The sequence below is a fragment of the Cherax quadricarinatus genome, chromosome 57 (genome assembly GCF_038502225.1).
Source record: "Cherax quadricarinatus isolate ZL_2023a chromosome 57, ASM3850222v1, whole genome shotgun sequence".
Classification (NCBI taxonomy): domain Eukaryota; kingdom Metazoa; phylum Arthropoda; class Malacostraca; order Decapoda; family Parastacidae; genus Cherax; species Cherax quadricarinatus.
In genome coordinates this window covers 20,052,128-20,071,459 of record NC_091348.1, presented here as the reverse complement: position 1 = coordinate 20,071,459, position 19,332 = coordinate 20,052,128, and the positions used below count along the sequence as shown (strand labels likewise).

General features: G+C 42.7%; 1 protein-coding gene across 6 annotated transcripts in view; it reads left to right on the top strand.

Moving 5' to 3' along the window:
* Positions 1 to 19,332, top strand: part of Uba1 (ubiquitin-like activating enzyme 1) — an 81,713-nt gene that overhangs the window by 12,964 nt on the left and 49,417 nt on the right. For 2 of the 6 annotated variants that reach the window (XM_053783284.2, XM_053783286.2), the window contains exon 1: positions 4,431 to 4,618. The exons of 3 other annotated variants lie outside the window; for them this stretch is intronic. The gene's annotated coding sequence lies outside the window, so the exon portion shown is untranslated. One more of the 6 variants, XM_053783285.2, reaches the window with a different exon arrangement.

The following is a 19,332-nucleotide window of genomic DNA, read 5'->3' as shown; positions in this document are numbered from 1 at the left end:
CCATTTCGGATTTCAACCAACCTTCTGGAATGGATTAAGGACGAAAACTGGGGTACCACTGTAATACCAGTTGGTTGTTGACTGGGCAAACATTGTAAAGGTAATTCAGTACCATTCATATTTATATTTTATGCTGAGATGGATTAAGTGGATTGCCAAGTGAAAGCAAATGTTCGTAGAGCAGTTAAGAGGATCTGGTCCTTGTCACTTGTCTTCATATTTTGATATACAGTAGCACTGTATTTGAAATTCTAGGCAAGTTGAACCCCACCCCCCAACTAATTCTCACAGATTATGTACCTGAAGGTGCTACAAAACCTGAAAAACCTGGATAATAGAAAATTTTGCATTGAAGAGTATAAAAAACATTAGCCGTGTGGTATCTCTTAATCATTGCCCAAGTCTTGTTTAATACAGATGTTGATAAAAAAAATTGTGCTCATTCTTTCCTGAAACCTTTTTAGTTTTAGTTTATGGGGTCATGTCAAGCAAGCAGACAATAGGCAATGGAACAAGAGAAGTGAACAGAGTATTGGGGAGAGGCGAGACATTGAAAGATTGTCAGTCTGGTACGGAGTGGGAGTTGTCACTGTTACCTTTTGCCAATGGCAGTTCTTATGGGAGATTCTAAAAGAGAAGTTTTAAAGGCTGGTACAGGAGGGCCCTGTTTTACTTCGTTTCACTAATGCAGCAGTATTCAGTTATACCCATTCTTGGATGGAAATAAATGGTATAAAATACTGACACAATGGAAATATAAACACATATGCAGTATAATGTGATCCTTTATTGACTACGTTTCGCCCACACAGTGGGCTTTTTCAAGTCACAAGCAGAACTACCTGGGGTGGAAGGAACGCGAGTATTTATAGTCAGGTTCAGAATGCTGAGGTCAGGTGGAGAATGCTGCATCTGATGATGTACCGAGTGGGGTTAGAGTCTAAAATTTTGGGTAGCTTGGAAAGGAGATTGGATAAGTTTGTGAGCAGACCTTCTACAGTGTTCTTATGTGGGATAGCGATGAAGAAGTTTCTTGGCAAGTGGTTCAGCTATGTTATAGAAGCCACTATTCTGGTTGAAGTTGTCGGATATAGAAATAAGTGATGATTCCAGGATTCTTTGGTATTGAGTGTTGTCTTCTGTGGCGATAAGTCTTGAGTTTCTGTAGTTTATCAAGTGGTTGTGTGAATTATGGTGTTGTACGCAGGCATTCCTAGTGTCGTCAGACCTGCTTGCGTATTGGTGTTCTGAAATACGTGTTTGGAGGTCCCTTGATGTTTCGCCCACGTATAACTTGTTGCAGTCATTACAAGGGATTATGTATACCCCTGCAGAGGGTGGAAGCTTGTCCTGTCTATCACTGGTAATGTCCTTGATGGTCGTGGTTGTGGAGGTAGATACTTGAAATGAGGTATTGGAAAAGATGTTGGAAACGTTTCCAACATCTTTTCCAATACCTCATTTCAAGTATCTACCTCCAACATCTTTTCCAATACCTCATTTCAAGTATCTACCTCCACAACCACGACCATCAAGGGCATTACCAGTGATAGACAGGACAAGCTTCCACCCTCTGCAGGGGTATACATAATCCCTTGTAATGACTGCAACAAGTTATACGTGGGCGAAACATCAAGGGACCTCCAAACACGTATTTCAGAACACCAATACGCAAGCAGGTCTGACGACACTAGGAATGCCTGCGTACAACACCGTAATTCACACAACCACTTGATAAACTACAGAAACTCAAGACTTATCGCCACAGAAGACAACACTCAATACCGAAGAATCCTGGAATCATCACTTATTTCTATATCCGACAACTTCAACCAGAATAGTGGCTTCTATAACATAGCTGAACCACTTGCCAAGAAACTTCTTCATCGCTATCCCACATAAGAACACTGTAGAAGGTCTGCTCACAAACTTATCCAATCTCCTTTCCAAGCTACCCAAGATTTTAGACTCTGTAACCCCACTCGGTACATCATCAGATGCAGCATTCTCCACCTGACCTCAGCATTCTGAACCTGACTATAAATACTCGCATTCCTTCCACCCCAGGTAGTTCTGCTTGTGACTTTAAAAAGCCCATTGTGTGGGCGAAACATAGTCAATAAAGGATCACATTATACTGCATATGTTTATATTTCCTATACCCATTCTTCATTTATTCAGACTTACTACAATAAATATATTCACCATTCCCTGTTAGCTACAGACGAAAATATTTTAAAGTAAGTAATGTATGTACTATATATGCATTTTTTAGGCCTGGCTATTGTTCATTTAATATATGATAGTGTAAATGTTTTCAGGCTTTTATATGCATCTGAAAGTGGAAAAAGGCTGTTTCACTTTACAGCATTAGCCCAGAACCTAACCTGCTGTATAAGCAGGACTCTCCTGTTTGTGAATTTGAAATGGTATTCAAAAAAGAAAATTAAAAGTGACTGTTAGAAAGGGCAAGGTGATTAGAGTACGTATTAAAAAATATAGGCATTGAGAGATTGGGGTATCACACTGAAGGGAGAGAGTATGGAGGATGTAAACATGTTCATGTATTTGGGACTGGACTTGTCGGCAGATGGTTCTAAGAGATACGGTGAACCATAGAATTGATGGAAAAAGGTGTGCATTGATCAAGGCATCTGTGGAGACATTTTATCCATGGAGGCAGAAAGAAAGAAAAACGTGTGTGTAGTTGTATTAGTCTTAGAAGGAAGACAGCAAGGGCCCACATTCTATCCAGCACCATAAACTTAGTTACTAAGAAAATATACTAAAACCTTGGTGAACTTCAAAAAGAGATTTGACAAATGTATGACAGAGAAGGGCTAGGTTTGATTAAGACTTGAGGTATTTAAGCAAATTCTTGGATAGCTGTGGGGAAATGGTTAAACAAATAGATTGTTGGGAATAGTTGGTTTGGAAGAGGACCTGCCTAGTATGGGCTAGTAGGCCTGCTGCAACTTTCCTCCATTATTTGGTTTTAAAGAAACTAGCTCTGACATCTATATCCTTTCATGCGAGTTGCAACAAACTCCATGTCGGACGTTTGGGGAAACACATCAAGGGAGCACAAGGACACAATGAGGAATTAAAGGTGCATCAAGGGTCAGTAGCTTGAATGCGAGGTTCTTGCAGTGTAGATAAAAGATGACTTCAAGAATAAAATTATGCTTGAACCAGTCAACAAATGATTTCTGTCATCCATACTAACTGGACTGAAAGCCAGATAGGCAAAGTGTTTTTGTTTTTTCTGTTGTAAAGCACTGATTCTGGGAGCGATAAACACTTAAGTCACCTGTTGCAGTAGCGTACAACAACAAATAAGAGAGGCCTGAGGCATGTGGGAAGGGATTTGCAGTGAAGACTGGCCATGTTTGAGCGCGAGATGGAAACTGGTAGAGCCGCAGCGAAAGGTGACGACCTTTAGGGCGAAATAGATACAAAAAATGAATCAAGAACAGACGGAAACTCGGCACCTCGATGCGCGAAATGTAGTCTCTGTCCATCTGTCTTCATTCGTTTGTTTCCTGCATTTAAGCATTATTGGCCAGGTAGTTCTACGTGACCCATGCCACCATACTTTTTTGCACTACCTGGAGGTCGTTCCAGGGGTCAACGCCCCCGCAGCCCGGTCCTAGACCAGGCCTCCCGATAGACTAGGGCCTGATTATTCAGGATGTTATCGGATTAACGAATTTAATTAGATCACGATGAAGCACAATTTTTAATGGTTTGTAATTAAAAGGTTGGTTTGAACCCCCCCCCCCCCTTTGTTGTATTATCAATTGAATAAGTGGTATTTTTTTAGACGAATTTCAGAAAATTCATTATCATGGGGAAGAGCTAAACCTGTAGGTGTTAATACACCGTCATTCTCAACATTTTGCTTATTTTAACCAATGACTTGCAAAACTAGCCTTAAGGAAGCACAATGACGTCATGCATTTGATGAGTCTACTGTGACGTCACGAGCAGCTGTCAAATAGCGCTTCGTTCCCGTATGTTTCGTCAGGATTTTGTTCCCTCCTTAGTAAGGGTGTGGGAGGCCTTTGTCCTTGTTTAGGGAACCCATGGCCACTTGTTATTCATACACAATTTACTTACCAAGGGATGAAAGTTTATTAATAGCTTTTAAAGCCTCACGCACATAGACTTCACTGCTTTTGGAGTTGCCGGTTTGGTATTAGTGTATTTGGAAAATGGCAGTTCTGCAGGGAAGTTGAAGTGCCGGATATTTGTAGGTGCTGGTAGGCGTCAGGGTGTCGCAGAGGATTAGAAATTTGCAAGTTGTGTGTGGTGGGTTGCATAAATATGGCTTAAATATGTGGAGATGTGGTTGAAGCGGCGACGGCGGTGGTAACTGGGTGAGGGAGGAGGGGGGAGTGCGCACGCCGGCGGCCAGCGAGGAGGTTAGTTGCGTTGGTGTGTTTGAGGCGTTGTGTGTGGTATATACTGTCTTTCTCTGTACAGTGTGTGAACACCAGTAGCCGCCGCTGTTGCTACTGTGTTTGTGGGGGGCAACCCAGGCAGAGGGAGATATTAAGTGTGCCCACCTACGGTAGCCTAAGGCCTGCGGGGTTGTATCTGCCATAGGGATACGAAGGTAAAAGTTCTTTCACTCCTCTCCCCCCTTCACTAGCACATTATTCCACCTTCCTCTTTTTTTCCTTGTTCCCGACTCTTCTCCAGTGCAAGTAGAAGCCACCTGACTACACTGGTAGTTGTAGCCGGCGATGATCGATCAAGGTGAGAAGACTCAGCCTTCGCCACTGTGGTTATGACGTCTGCAGTACCGCTACCTGCGCTTTCAAGCACCACACTGCGCCAACCCCGCCCTTTTTTTTTTTTCGTACCTCCTCGGCCCCCTCCTCCCTGTTCCTCCGTAACACATACACACTACATTAAACAGCGGAAAGTGTACATTCACTGGAGTGTTATCATTTAAGCAGGTTTCCCGGGCAACAACTGTGATGACGTCAGTTGCGTACTGATGTCTAGAGCTTAAGCCTACTGTGTTCCGTTCGTTCGTAGGTTTGCGTAGGTTTACTTGAGAAAGTGTTATGACAAATTAATCATAAAACTTGTTTTCGAGATTAGTGGTACCTTTCTTGGACTTGCAGATATCTCTTAAGATATACAATTGATAGGTAAGCTAGTTTAGTTTGCTCGAGAGTTGTCTACCTTACCATTATAAGCAAATTTTGTTGATAAATTAACAATTGGAAAGCGCCGAAGCTCAAGGGAAATTACACCTGTTGCTGTATTGTGCAATTTGGGTCGCCTTCCATTATGTTATGGAAATTAGGTCAGCTGAGTTCATCGCCACTATATAATTTAGGTTATGTACATACAGCTGAGTCAGTCTTGGAAATATAATGTAGTGAGCCATTGTAAATTGTAAACCACACAAAATACATGTTTGTCAAATACACCTGCATTCACTGATGTTGAAGGCCTCTTTGATACAAGGTATTGGAGCTACCTGTCCCTTTCTCGGTTCAAATTATATTACCCCCTCATTAATTAGGCGCTGTTTGACCTCTACAGGATGTAGTTTTTCGCAGTAAATCTAATTATACTGGCATCGTCTGCCGGATCAGCCTGGTGCGGCTGGCTGCTTTGTTGGTCGGATCAGCCACCATTTGACAAAAAAAAAAAAAGAAATATGGCTAGTCACGCTGGGGCATTATAAACTTGAGCCAGTTTTGACTTTTCTAAAATGTTAACCGGGTTTCTGTTCATTGTAAACATTAAAGTTGGATTAACGTACTGTATAGGCCAGTAATGATCTTACCTGGAAACCTGATTGGATCACCCTGATTAATTGTTAGGTAAGACACATATGCAACAGTTAGGTATCTTTATTTCGAAACGTTTCGCCTACACAGTAGGCTTCTTCAGTCGAGTACAGAAAAGTTGATAGAAGCAGAAGATAAGGGTGATGGACTGATTACATCGTCTTCAAGTATCTTCTGCTTCTATCAACTTTTCTGTACTCGACTGAAGAAGCCTACTGTGTAGGCGAAACGTTTCGAAATGAAGATACCTAACTGTTACATATGTGTCTTACCTAACAACCTGTCGGTATTTTATACCATTTTAATGTTCACCCTGATTAATTATTGGTTCTGACCTTTTCGGATATAGATTTTTCGTATAAAATGTGGTTAATCCTGATTCCTACGTAGTGTACATTCACCTTCCCTTAAGGGAGGTTTCTTGATGTTGGTGAGGGGCTCTTGATCTGTGTAATGAATGCCCCCCATACGCTGTGACCCGCGCGGGTTTAGAGCTCCCCCATGAACGTAATAATTAACTGATGCGACTCTATCCTGTGTCCTGGACTGAATTTTTAGGATGCGGATAGTCGCATTCATTATTCATTGAAACAAATGTGTTTATAAATTATATACGGACATTATTCTTAGGAAATTATACAACCACACATTCGTGTGTAATAAAGTTGGTAGAATTACCGACAATATGTAAAGTAAAAGGACACAAGTGCAACTAATGTGACATTTATTGTGGCAACGTTTCGCTGATAAAGCTCCTGGAGAGCGAAACGTTGCCACAATAAATGTCACATTAGTTGCACTTGTGTCCTTTTACTTTACAACCACACATTCGTACGAAATTATGCACATATTCTTTTGAAATTACGTGTGTTTCGAAGGGAATGCCTCAGTGGTAGAAAAGGGCTTTTGACTATAGAAATTAAAGCTAATACTTTTCTCGGATCACCCGATTGTCTCCCTTGCCTCGGATGCAACGTGATTGCTCTAATTTCCCAGGCGCTGTATGACCCTAGTTATACTCAAAATTATATTCTTTCCTCATGAATATAATAACACGAGTTTTCTTTATCAGTTTGATTTTTCAAATTAAAATTCGGTTAGCTTTAAAGCAGTTTTTGTTTATGCCTGTTTATGATATAAACCTTGGTAATAAATACCGACAAGTTGGTTTAGAAAGACACGTAAGCAAACACTGACATATTTATTAGAAAACGTTTCGGTCGTGGGACCTTGATCATTTCTAACATACAGAGGTAGAAAGACATTATATATATAAGAGTAAGACACGTGCAACATCTGGGTATCTTTATTGTAGACGTTTCGCCATCCAGTGGCTTTATCAATACAAATTCTAGGACATAACTTGAAGACAGTAGAACTATGTACAGAAGATGAGGTAATCAGTCCCTCAACCTAGGAGTAGGTGCGAACAGCACCATAGTCGTGGAGATTCTGAAGCAGAAGAAAGTTCTGTATAAATTAATCAACGAATCTCAGCATGGTTTTACAAAGGGGCGTTCCTGCCTTACGAATTTATTAACTTTTTTCACTAAGGTATTTGAGGAGGTAGATCATGGTAATGAATATGATATTGTGTATATGGACTTCAGTAAGGCTTTTGACAGGGTCCCACATCAGAGACTATTGAGGAAAATTAAAGCACATGGAATAGGAGGAGAAATTTTTTCCTGGATAGAGGCATGGTTGACAAATAGGCAGCAGAGAGTTTGCATAAATGGGGAGAAATCAGAGTGGGGAAGCGTCACGAGCGGTGTTCCACAGGGGTCAGTGTTGGGCCCCCTGCTGTTCACAATCTACATAAACGACATAGATGAGGGCATAAAGAGCGACATCGGCAAGTTTGCCGATGACACCAAAATAGGCCGTCGAATTCATTCTGACGAGGACATTCGAGCACTCCAGGAAGATTTGAATAGACTGATGCAGTGGTCGGAGAAGTGGCAGATGCAGTTTAATATAGACAAATGCAAAGTTCTAAATGTTGGACAGGACAATAACCATGCCACATATAAACTAAATAATGTAGATCTTAATATTACGGATTGCGAAAAAGATTTAGGAGTTCTGGTTAGCAGTAATCTGAAACCAAGACAACAGTGCATAAGTGTTCGCAATAAAGCTAATAGAATCCTTGGCTTCATATCAAGAAGCATAAATAATAGGAGTCCTCAGGTTGTTCTTCAACTCTATACATCCTTGGTTAGGCCTCATTTAGATTATGCTGCACAGTTTTGGTCACCGTATTACAGAATGGATATAAATTCTCTGGAAAATGTACAAAGGAGGATGACAAAGATGATCCCATGTATCAGAAACCTTCCCTATGAGGATAGACTAAGGGCCCTGAAACTGCACTCTCTAGAAAGACGTAGAATTAGGGGGGATATGATTGAGGTTTATAAGTGGAAGACAGGAATAAATAAAGGGGATGTAAATAGTGTGCTGAAAATATCTAGCCTAGACAGGACTCGCAGCAATGGTTTTAAGTTGGAAAAATTCAGATTCAGGAGGGATATAGGAAAGTACTGGTTTGGTAATAGAGTTGTGGATGAGTGGAACAAACTCCCAAGTACCGTTATAGAGGCCAGAACGTTGTGTAGCTTTAAAAATAGGTTGGATAAATACATGAGTAGATGTGGGTGGGTGTGAGTTGGACCTGATAGCTTGTGCTAACAGGTCGGTTGCCGTGTTCCTCCCTTAAGTCAATGTGACCTGACCTGACTAGGTTGGGTGCATTGGCTTAAGCCGGTAGGGACTTGGACCTGCCTCGCATGGGCCAGTAGGCCTTCTGCAGTGTTCCTTCGTTCTTATGTTCTTATGTTCTTAAGCCAATGCACCCAACCTAGTCAGGTCAGGTCACATTGAGTTAAGGGAGGAACACGGCAACCGACCTGTTAGCACAAGCTATCAGGTCTAACTCACACCCACCCACATCTACTCATGTATTTATCCATTGTGACTTGAAAAAGCCCACTGTGTGGGCGAAACGTAGTCAATAAAGGATCACATTATACTGCATTTGTGTTTATATTGCCATTGTCGGTATTATATACCATTTCGTACACATTATATATATAGGCGGAGAGTGAGGTGTGACGCACGTGACCTGAGTCACAGGAGTCGCATGATTTCATCGTCTACCCGTCCTCATCATAGGTAGAGGTTGAAGATTGAGACACTTATGCAGCATATGGGAATCTTTATTCAAGAAACGTTTCGCCACACAGTGGCTTCATCAGTCCAATACAAAGAGGAAGTTAGGTAAGACACATATGCAACAGTTAGGTATCTTTATTATGAAACGTTTCGCCTACACAGTAGGCTTCTTCAGTCAAGTACAGAAAAGTTGATAGAAGCAGAAGATACTTGAAGACGATGTAATCAGTCCATCACCCTTAAAGTTTTGAGGTGGTCAGTCCCTCAGTCTGGAGAAGAGCATTGTTCCATAGTATGAAACAATATGGTTTCATACTATGGAACAATGCTCTTCTCCAGACTGAGGGACTGACCACCTCAAAACTTTAAGGGTGATGGACTGATTACATAGTCTTCAAGTATCTTCTGCTTCTATCAACTTTTCTCTACTCGACTGAAGAAGCCTAGTGTGTAGGCGAAACGTTTCATAATAAAGATACCTAACTGTTGCATATGTGTCTTACCTAACAACCTGTCGGTATTTTATACCATTTTAATGTTCACAAAGAGGAAGGCGTAAGGAGAGGAGTATGAGGTAATCAGTCCCTCAACCTGGAGTCGATGTGTTGAGTCCATCAGTCTTGTAGAATGTACAGCATAGGGCCGTAGACGTGGCTTATATACTGTAGAGAGGTGAGGTGAAGCAGGCGGAGGCGGGGTCATAGTGGTATCATCCACTAGTCGAAGTAGGTCTTCGTCCAAAGGTTGAACAAGCGTTGAAGAATTCTTTGTAACAAGATCCCATGATGCTGCAGTGTCTGACAGTTGTGATGAATGGTTTGAAAAACCGACAACGTTTCTTGAATAAAGATTCCCATATGCTGCATAAGTGTCTCAATCTTCAACTTGTCGGTTTTTCAAACCATTCATCACATAGGTAGAGGTTGTTTTGATAAGGACCTGCCTCGCATGGGCCAGTAGGCCTTCTCAGTGTTCCTCCATTCTTATGTTCTTATGACATTCCTCAGGTCACGTGCGTCACACCTCACTCTCCGCCTATATATATATAATGTCTTTCTACCTCTGTATGTTAGTGATCAAGGTCCCACGACCGAAACGTTTTCTAATAAATATGTCAGTGTTTGCTTACGTGTCTTTCTAAACCATGCCTGTTTATAACTGGATTTTTTTTATATAAAAAGATTGACAAATTTTACGTTAACTGCCTAGACTGGATCAGGGGGCTTCCATGTGGTATTAATTAGGAACATAAGAACATAAGAACATAAGAAGAACATAAGAACGAAGGAACACTGCAGAAGGCCTACTGGCCCATGCGAGGCAGGTCCAAGTCCCTACCGGCCTAAGCCAATGCACCCAACCTAGTCAGGTCAGGTCACATTGACTTAAGGGAGGAACACGGCAACCGACCTGTTAGCACAAGCTATCAGGTCTAACTCACACCCACCCACATCTACTCATGTATTTATCCAACCTATTTTTAAAGCTACACAACGTTCTGGCCTCTATAACGGTACTTGGGAGTTTGTTCCACTCATCCACAACTCTATTACCAAACCAGTACTTTCCTATATCCCTCCTGAATCTGAATTTTTCCAACTTAAAACCATTGCTGCGAGTCCTGTCTAGGCTAGATATTTTCAGCACACTATTTACATCCCCTTTATTTATTCCTGTCTTCCACTTATAAACCTCAATCATAGTGGTATCATCCACTAGTCGAAGTAGGTCTTCGTCCAAAGGTTGAACAAGCGTTGAAGAATTCTTTGTAACAAGATCCCATGATGCTGCAGTGTCTGACAGTTGTGATGAATGGTTTGAAAAACCGACAACGTTTCTTGAATAAAGATTCCCATATGCTGCATAAGTGTCTCAATCTTCAACTTGTCGGTTTTTCAAACCATTCATCACGAGGTTTACAAAAAATATGAAAATATAGGTGCACTAGTTTGCGTGGTGTATGACGTCAGCACATTATGATAGAGGATTAATTGAATCATGGAATTTTTAGTTCATTAGGTTAGCTTTTTTTCTTTAAATGGTATATATTTTCCTTCTCACAAATTATACGAGGTGACCTCAACCGTGTAACATTATTAATGGCTGTAATAATGACCATGAGATTTTTAAAGAGGTGGACCGGTAAGCCAGCGGAAGTCCTCGTTCAGATGACCAAAAGCTGGAACTGTGGGTCATCATGACTTAAGACCCGCGTCAGGAAATTTGTCCTGTTTCCTGACACGCGTACCTACATGAAATGTGTGTAGTCTAGTGAGCTTAGCTGTGACAGGTCTTGAACATGGGCTACTTCATCGGCACCTTGAGTATGCTGTGTTAAAGAAGCTTGGGTATCCTGAAATTTTTAGCTTGTATAGTTGCGCGAATTTCTTTGAAGTGTTCAGCTTTGGGTATGTATGAAGCTCTGTGGGTACTTGGTGGCCAGTGGACCGCCAACAGCAACAGCATGATTGACCAGGCAAGCACCAGCCAAGTCTGGCCAGTGGCCAGGCTGCGGGTGAAGGAAAACTCCCGAAACCGGTCACAGGTCTGTGGGGGCAGCTTTTGTATGCTAGAACAAGGCACACTTCATACAGATTCCACTGTCGTGAGCCTTACTACCACCTTGGGTAAACCAGGGCAGGAAAAAAAAAAAGCCTCCTGTTCATACTTTAGTGTCGTTGTGGTCCAGGGGTAGTAGTTCACCAGGTGGAATATGGTTAGTCTTGTGTTGTGGGCTTGCCAGATGCTACCTGGCGAAGCATGGTTCATCGTGGTGCAGGTGCAGGTGGTGTGGGTCTGTCACTTGTCGGTTCCTAGTTCGTACCCACATTAGGCTTTGTGCATATTTATTATGTATTTGGCAGGTTTTACGCAGTGCCCAGCATATAATAATGTATCTGGTCGGCAATCTCAAATTAGTATTACGCACATGACTTTTGTTCTTCCATTCTACTAAGAACAATGTATCGTTATTTTTTGAAAACATTAAATACGAGGTTTACAAAAAATATGAAAATATAGGTGCACTAGTTTGCGTGGTGTATGACGTCAGCACATTATGATAGAGGATTTTTATTTTTAGATCAGCAAATAAATGTTATACAAATGGTTTACGTAGTTGCATTTCACTCAAACCCTATAGACATGGACGGTGACAACCAACTAGAAAACCAATTATAGGTTAAATTCCATTGGTATGATGAAACAATTTGTAAAAATACATTATCTTTGTGTGGCAAAATGTGTTGCGCTAGGTTTTGTCAACTTAATACGTATTTCGACGTTGCTTCCCTAAGCTATTTAGTATGTAAGCAAGCTTTATTAATGTTAAATGTACAGAATTAAAATAGGAAAAATTGTTTCAGCGTTTTAAATTTTTATAATGGTTACGTTAATGTGATTGTCTTAGACATTCTGGTTGTATTATCTTAGATTATAGGCATTCCATTGAGTTGACCGGAAACCCACACTTATGAGAGGAACCATATGACAACGTTTTGGTCCGTCAGGGACCAAAAACCAGCTATTGGCAGCGTAACATCACAGGCCTTAATTAGCTCTTGCACGATGGGCATTTTTTGGGGGGGGAAATGCCGCATACATCAGGGTAACCTGACAATAAGGTTGTACAAATTTTGATAAGGCACTACTCATTTTTTTTTTTTGAAATGTAAAGGCAAGATAACGATAAAGGCAGGATAACGAATTCTGCGAGCCTGACCTGGGGGGGCACATAAGTAGGGCGATGAAGATATCGTTATCTTTAAATCAGTGATTGGGGTTACCTGGAGGTTATTCCGGGGATCAACGCCTCCGCGGCCCGGTCCATGACCAGGCCTCCCGATGGATCAGGGCCTGATCAACTAGGCTGTTACTGCTGGCCGCACGCAGTCCAACGTACGAGCCACAGCCCTGCTGATCCGGTACTGACGTTAGGTATCTGTCCAGCTCTCTTGAAGGCAGCCAGGGGTTTGTTGGCAATTCCCCTAATGCTTGATGGGAGGCTGTTGAACAGTCTTGGGCCCCGGACACTTATGGTGTTTTCCCTTAGTGTACCAATGGCGCCCCTACTTTTTATTGGGGGCATTTTGCATCGCCTGCCCACTCTTTTACTTTCGTAGGGAGTGATTTCTGTGTGCAGATTTGGGACCATTCCTTCCAGGATTTTCCAAGTGTAGATTATGATACATTTCTCCCTCCTGCGTTCCAACGAGTACAAGTCAAGTGCTTCCAAGCACAGTCTTGTAGAAAAATATTGAACGTGAAATGTCAGTTTGGATTATTTAGCCATCCAGTTTCTTAAAAACTTCACGGGTACTGCAACGCATACTGGATACATTAAACGAACCTTCAAGTATGTGTGGTCTGAGACGAGCATACAATTTGCTATAACAACACACACCGTACCACAGTGTGCACTCGCCAATTTGTGGTTGCAGGGGTCGGGTCACAGCTCGTCTTAAGTTACCATTTTGTCATAAACGCTTGACGCTGAGACACTTGGCCTGTTGAGTGTGTGGGGCTACCCACAGTCGTGTAGTAGTGTGTTAACATTGATATTTTAAAGCACGTGTAATATTAATAGTTACCCTAACATTACCCTAACTCCGATAGATTTCGAGAAAGCCATTGACAACATGCCTATGCAATCAGCCCCGGGCCCAGACTCGTGGAACTCTGTTTTCATTAAGAACTGCAAGAAACCCCTCTCACGTGCCCTAAGTACACTATGGAGGAGCAGCTTGGACATGGGTGAAATTCCACAGTCACTTAAAACAACGGATATAGCCCCACTCCATAAAGGTGGCAGCAAAGCATTAGCATTAGACGTTCCACATCATAAAAATCTTTGAAAGAGTGCTAAGAAGCAGGATTGCAAATCACCTGGATTCCCAAAATCTGCACAATCCAGGGCAACATGGATTCAGGGCAGGTCGCTCCTGCCTCTCACAACTACTGGATCACTATGACATGGCCTTGGATGCACTGGAAGAAAATCAGAATGCAGATGTAATATACACAGACTTTGCAAAAGCATTTGACAAATGCGATCATGGCGTAATAGCCCATAAAATACGTGCTAAAGGAATAACTGGGAAAGTGGGGAGATGGATCTTCAACTTCCTAACAAATCGAACACAAATAGTAGTGGTCAACCGAGTTAAATCGGAGGCTGCCATAGTGAAGAGCTCTGTTCCACAAGGCACAGTACTCGCCCCCATCTTATTCCTTATCCTCATATCAGACATAAACAGATATATACACCACAGCACCGTATCATCCTTTGCGGATGATACTAGGAACTGCACGAGGCTGTCATCTGCTGAGGACGCGGTTAACCTCCAAGAAGATATAAACAAAGTTTTCCAGTGGGCAACGGTAAACAATACGATGTTCAATGAGGACAAATTCCAACTACTCCGTTATGGAAAACTGGAGGAGATAATAACTAGAACAGAGTATACTACTGACTCCGGCCATACAATAGAGCGGAAAAATAATGTAATGGACCTGGGAGTAGTAATGTCTGAGGATCTCACTTTCAAGGATCACAACAGTGCCACGATCGCACGTGCAAAGAAAATGATAGGATGGATAATGAGAACTTTCAAAACGAGAGATGCCAAGCCCATGATAATCCTTTTCAAATCACTTGTTCTCTCTAGGCTAAAATACTGCTGTACATTAACATCTCCATTCAAAGCAGGTGAAATCGCAGATCTAGAGAGTGTACAGAGATCCTTTACTGCACGTATAAGTTCTGTCAAGCACCTTAACTACTGGGAACGCTTGGAAGCACTTGACTTGTACTCGTTGGAACGCAGGGAGAGATATATCATAATCTACACTTGGAAAATCTTGGAAGGAATGGTCCCAAATCTGCACACAGAAATCACTCCCTACGAAAGTAAAAGACTGGGCAGGCGATGCAAAATGCCCCCAATAAAAAGTAGGGGCGCCATTGGTACACTAAGGGAAAACACCATAAGTGTCCGGGGCCCAAAACTTTAACAGCCTCCCATCAAGCATTAGGGGAATTGCCAATAAACCCCTGGCTGCCTTCAAGAGAGAGCTGGACAGATACCTAAAGTCAGTGCCGGATCAGCCGGGCTGTGGCTCGTACGTTGGACTGCGTGAGGCCAGCAGTAACAGCCTAGTTGATCAGGCCCTGATCCATCGGGAGGCCTGGTCATGGACCGGGCCGCGGGGGCGTTGATCCCCGGAATAACCTCCAGGTAGAAAATATCGGATGGTATCAGCTGTTTTTTAACCTATACCATACATAAGGCCGATATCAATACTACTTCGGCTTGTCCCTGGTAGGTAGCATGGTTATTATGGCTGGCTGCCCTCTTCCACTTGCACTCCCTACTAGCTAGTTGCTGATTTTGTAGGTGCACCATCTCCGCAGCGTCATCCTTGCTTTATCACCCACCCTCCCTTCCCCTTCTTCCTAGTCGTCTGCTCTTGGGGACACCTGCATCTCCCGTCCCATGGCTCCCACCATCCCCTAAAGCCTATCTTCCGCTCCTCTCCCTTCCCTTAATCCCCTTCTCTCTTACCCCCTACCTCCTTCCCTCCACTCTTCTCTCTGCCTCCCCTCTGACCGCTCCTCGCCTGCTCTCCCCCTTACCCTCCCCTACCCCGTCTTCCCTCACCGTCGTTCGTCCCAGTGACTTTGTTGCTGAGTCAGACTGAGCAGAGGAAGTGGCAAAAGCTACAAGGGAGGAGTGTTGAAGCCTAGACAGTATTGTCATTTCCACGTGTCTTACCACGGGGGGAGGGGGTGAGAGATCCCTCTTCATCTCCAAGTGAGCACTTCGTACTACTATAATATTCTTCAGCAGAACTGTCGAAAATTATGTATCAGGGAAAATTTGCAAATATGTGAGAGAATACAAATACCATCACTAATAATGAAAGTATGGACATACACAATTATTAGTAAAGTACCGCTTATACAGGGTGCTGAGAGAGGGAATATTAGTGCTAGAAGAGTGTAGTTATTACAGTGACCTGTTACACAACTGTAGGAAGTGGAAATACAAACTATCATTGCGAAAGGTACACTTAAAATTAATTGGTTTTCTACAGTTCTCTTGTAAACCTCGTTCGTCTTAGTGTCCACCCACGACCAAGGCTCTTCTGTGTAGCTAGCTCGTCCCTCCATAATGAAGGAACAAGGAATTCTTGTAATATTCCCCCCTTTCCCATTTGGGTAGAGTTGGAGCAACATCACACACGTGTGCGTGTTATAAGTGATTTGAAAGATTTAATTTACGTATTCGCCAGTGCTTGATTATGTTGCTGGAAGCATTGTGTAATACATAACCTTGAACATCACACCTTTAAGAGTAGCGCACAGTTGCCAGTCAGTTCTAGCTGCTGTTAACAGAAAACCAATAAGTGGGTGTTAATTTTTTGTCGCAGGTAAATATTTTATCACCAGGTGAGTTTTTCTTTTAATGATGCAGTGTGAAATTAGTGAAGGACAATAGTGCACAAGTGTTCGCAGTAAAGCTAATAAGATTCACGGCCTTATATCAAGAAGTATCGTTAATTGGAGTCCTTAGGTTGTACATGAATGGTATACAATACTGGGTGTATCGTTGGTAAGGCTCATTTAGATTATGCTGCACAGTTCTGGCCTCCATATTACAGAATGAACATAAATTCTCTTGAAAACGTACATGTAGGTGTGCCTTCAACGTGTCTGGGTCATGTGGTGTGCTCCTTTGCTTGCTTCAACTTGTCTCAATCATGTTGAGAGGAATTTCCAATTGTTGCGTCATGTTGAGAGGTACCCATAGTGACGCATGAGGCAAGAAGTAATGTCGAGGCAGTATATTCTGTTTCTCTGTCCAAATTATTCTCGTTGAGGCGAGTGTGGTCACCTGCTGAAAATCGATGCTTGTGACGTGTTTTTTGAGAGGTGTTTGTTACTTTTGGCTAGTGTGGGATACGCGGATATACTAGTTTTAAGTACAGTACTTAAAAGGAGCAAGCCACTACTGATGAAATAAGACAAGGTTGGGCTGATTTTTCGTAACTGAAACAAACTCCCGAGTACCGTCATAGAAGCTACCTGCCTGCCTGGAGTCTACTTGGAGGGCATTCCGGGGATCAACGCCTCCGCGGCCCGGTCCATGACCAGGCCTCCTGGTGGATCAGGGCCTGATCAGTGAGGCAGTTATTGCTGGCCGCACGTAGTCCAACGTACGAGCCACAGCTCGGCTGATCTAACACTGAATTTAGGTATCTGTCTAGCTCCCTCTTAAAGCTAAAACGTTGTGTAGTTTTAAAAATAGGTTAGATAAGTACAAGAGTGGGTGTGAGCTGGGCCTGACTAGCTTGTGCTAGTGTCTCTGATACAGTGCCCCTTTAGTGGATGTGACCTGACTAGGTGGGTCATTGGTCTAAGCCGGGGGGTGACATGGACCTGCTTCACATGGACCAGTAGGCCTGTTGCCGTGTTCCTTCTTTCTTATGTTCTTAAACGCCATATTATGCCAGTCTGAAAGTGATATTCATAACAAAATTTTCAAAACGTGCCAAACTGTCGTCTTTTATGCCATTTACACTATCTTAACTTGAATATTGCCACACTGGCACTCTGTTTAAGGTTGCCGAAGTTGCAGAACTGGAAAAATGAGAGAGAAAATTAAAATCTTTCATTGTACTACCTAAAGCGTATGTGATACCTGGAGTTTACCTGGAGAGGGTTTCGGGGGTCAACGCCCCCGCGGCCCGGTCTGAGACCAGGCCTCATGGTGGATCAGGGTCTGATCAACCAGGCTGTTACTGCTGGCCGCACGCAAGCTGACGTACGAACCACAGCCCGGTTGGTTAGGTGCTGACTTTAGGTGCCTGTCCAGTGCCTTCTTGAAGACAGCCAGGGATATATTGGTAATCCCCCTTATGTATGCTGGGAGGCAATTGAACAGTCTTGGGGCCCCGGACACTTACTGTGTTGTCTCTGTGTAACTCGTGGTGTCCCTGCTTTTCATTGGGGGAATGTTGCATCTCTTGCCGAGTCTTTTGCTTTCATATGGAGTGATTTTCGGGTGCAGATTTGGTACCAATCCCTTCAGGGCCTTCCAAGTGTGTATTATCATGCATCTCTCGCCTGCGTTCGAGGGAATACAGATCAAGGACCTTCAACCGTTCCCAGTGGTTTAGGTGCCTTATCGCACTTGTGTGTGCCGTGAAAGTTCTTTGTACATTCTCCAGGTCTGCAATGTCGCCAGCCTTGAAGGGGGCCGTTAGTGTACAGCAGTATTCCAGCCTAGAGAGCACAAGCGATTTGAAGAGAATTATCATGGGCTTGGCGTCCCCAGTTTTGAAGTATAATGTACACCAATAAATAGTGAAGGGGCTGGTTCCAAATTACACAAATACCTGCTTTTGAGAACAGTTGGTTTAGCAGATGGTGTAGAAATGATCTCGGTTAAAAGCAGGAGAGCAGTAACTCATCTTCATCATCGTCAGTATATTACTGGTTAAGAACTTCAATTGTGAGACTTTGTAGATGAATGGTTCAGAGAACCTTGAGTCGATGTGTTCAGTCCATCAAGATTGATGGACTGAACACATCGACTCAAGGTTGAGGGACTGATTACCTCATTCTCCTCCTGTTCTTCAAGTTTCTCCTATGTATGGACTGATGAAGCCACTGTGTGGCGAAACGTTTCCTCAATAAAGATACTCAAGAGTTGCACATGTGTCTAATTTATCAATTGTGAGACTGGAATGAGAACGCGCTTATAAAAATCAGTGTTCATGTATTGCATTTATTGGCGTTGTGGTATGTTATAATTGGTAAAATTGTACTCATTGATTATATACACTAACCTAAACGACCGACATCGAGAAATTTGCTTAAAATCGTTGTGGTAATGAAATTGGCCGGTGTTATTGGTGATGAGAGGGGTGTGTGTAATGTGTTAGTGGGAGTGTGGTGGGGGTCGAGTTGAACATCGATCCCATAGTGGCCTAGCTTGTGGGCGGTGCTATCATGCTTGAGGCATTTCAGTACCCAACCCGTCCTCCTAATAACTCACATTTTCACATAAAGTTTGCAGTACATTTCTAAGCGAGGTTAGGTTACGTTACGTTACGTTAGATTGCAACTGAAAAACTGTAAATAAAAGACAATAAAGTATGCGCCATGAACAGAAAACGGGTTGATAGGTAAGACACATAGTCAACAGTTAGGCAACTTTATTCCGAAACGTTTCGCCTACACAGTAGGCTTCTTCAGATAGTTCCTGACTATGGAACTGAACTTCTTCACGCTGAGGGACTGAAAACCTCAATTCTACGACTTCAAGGATGATGGACT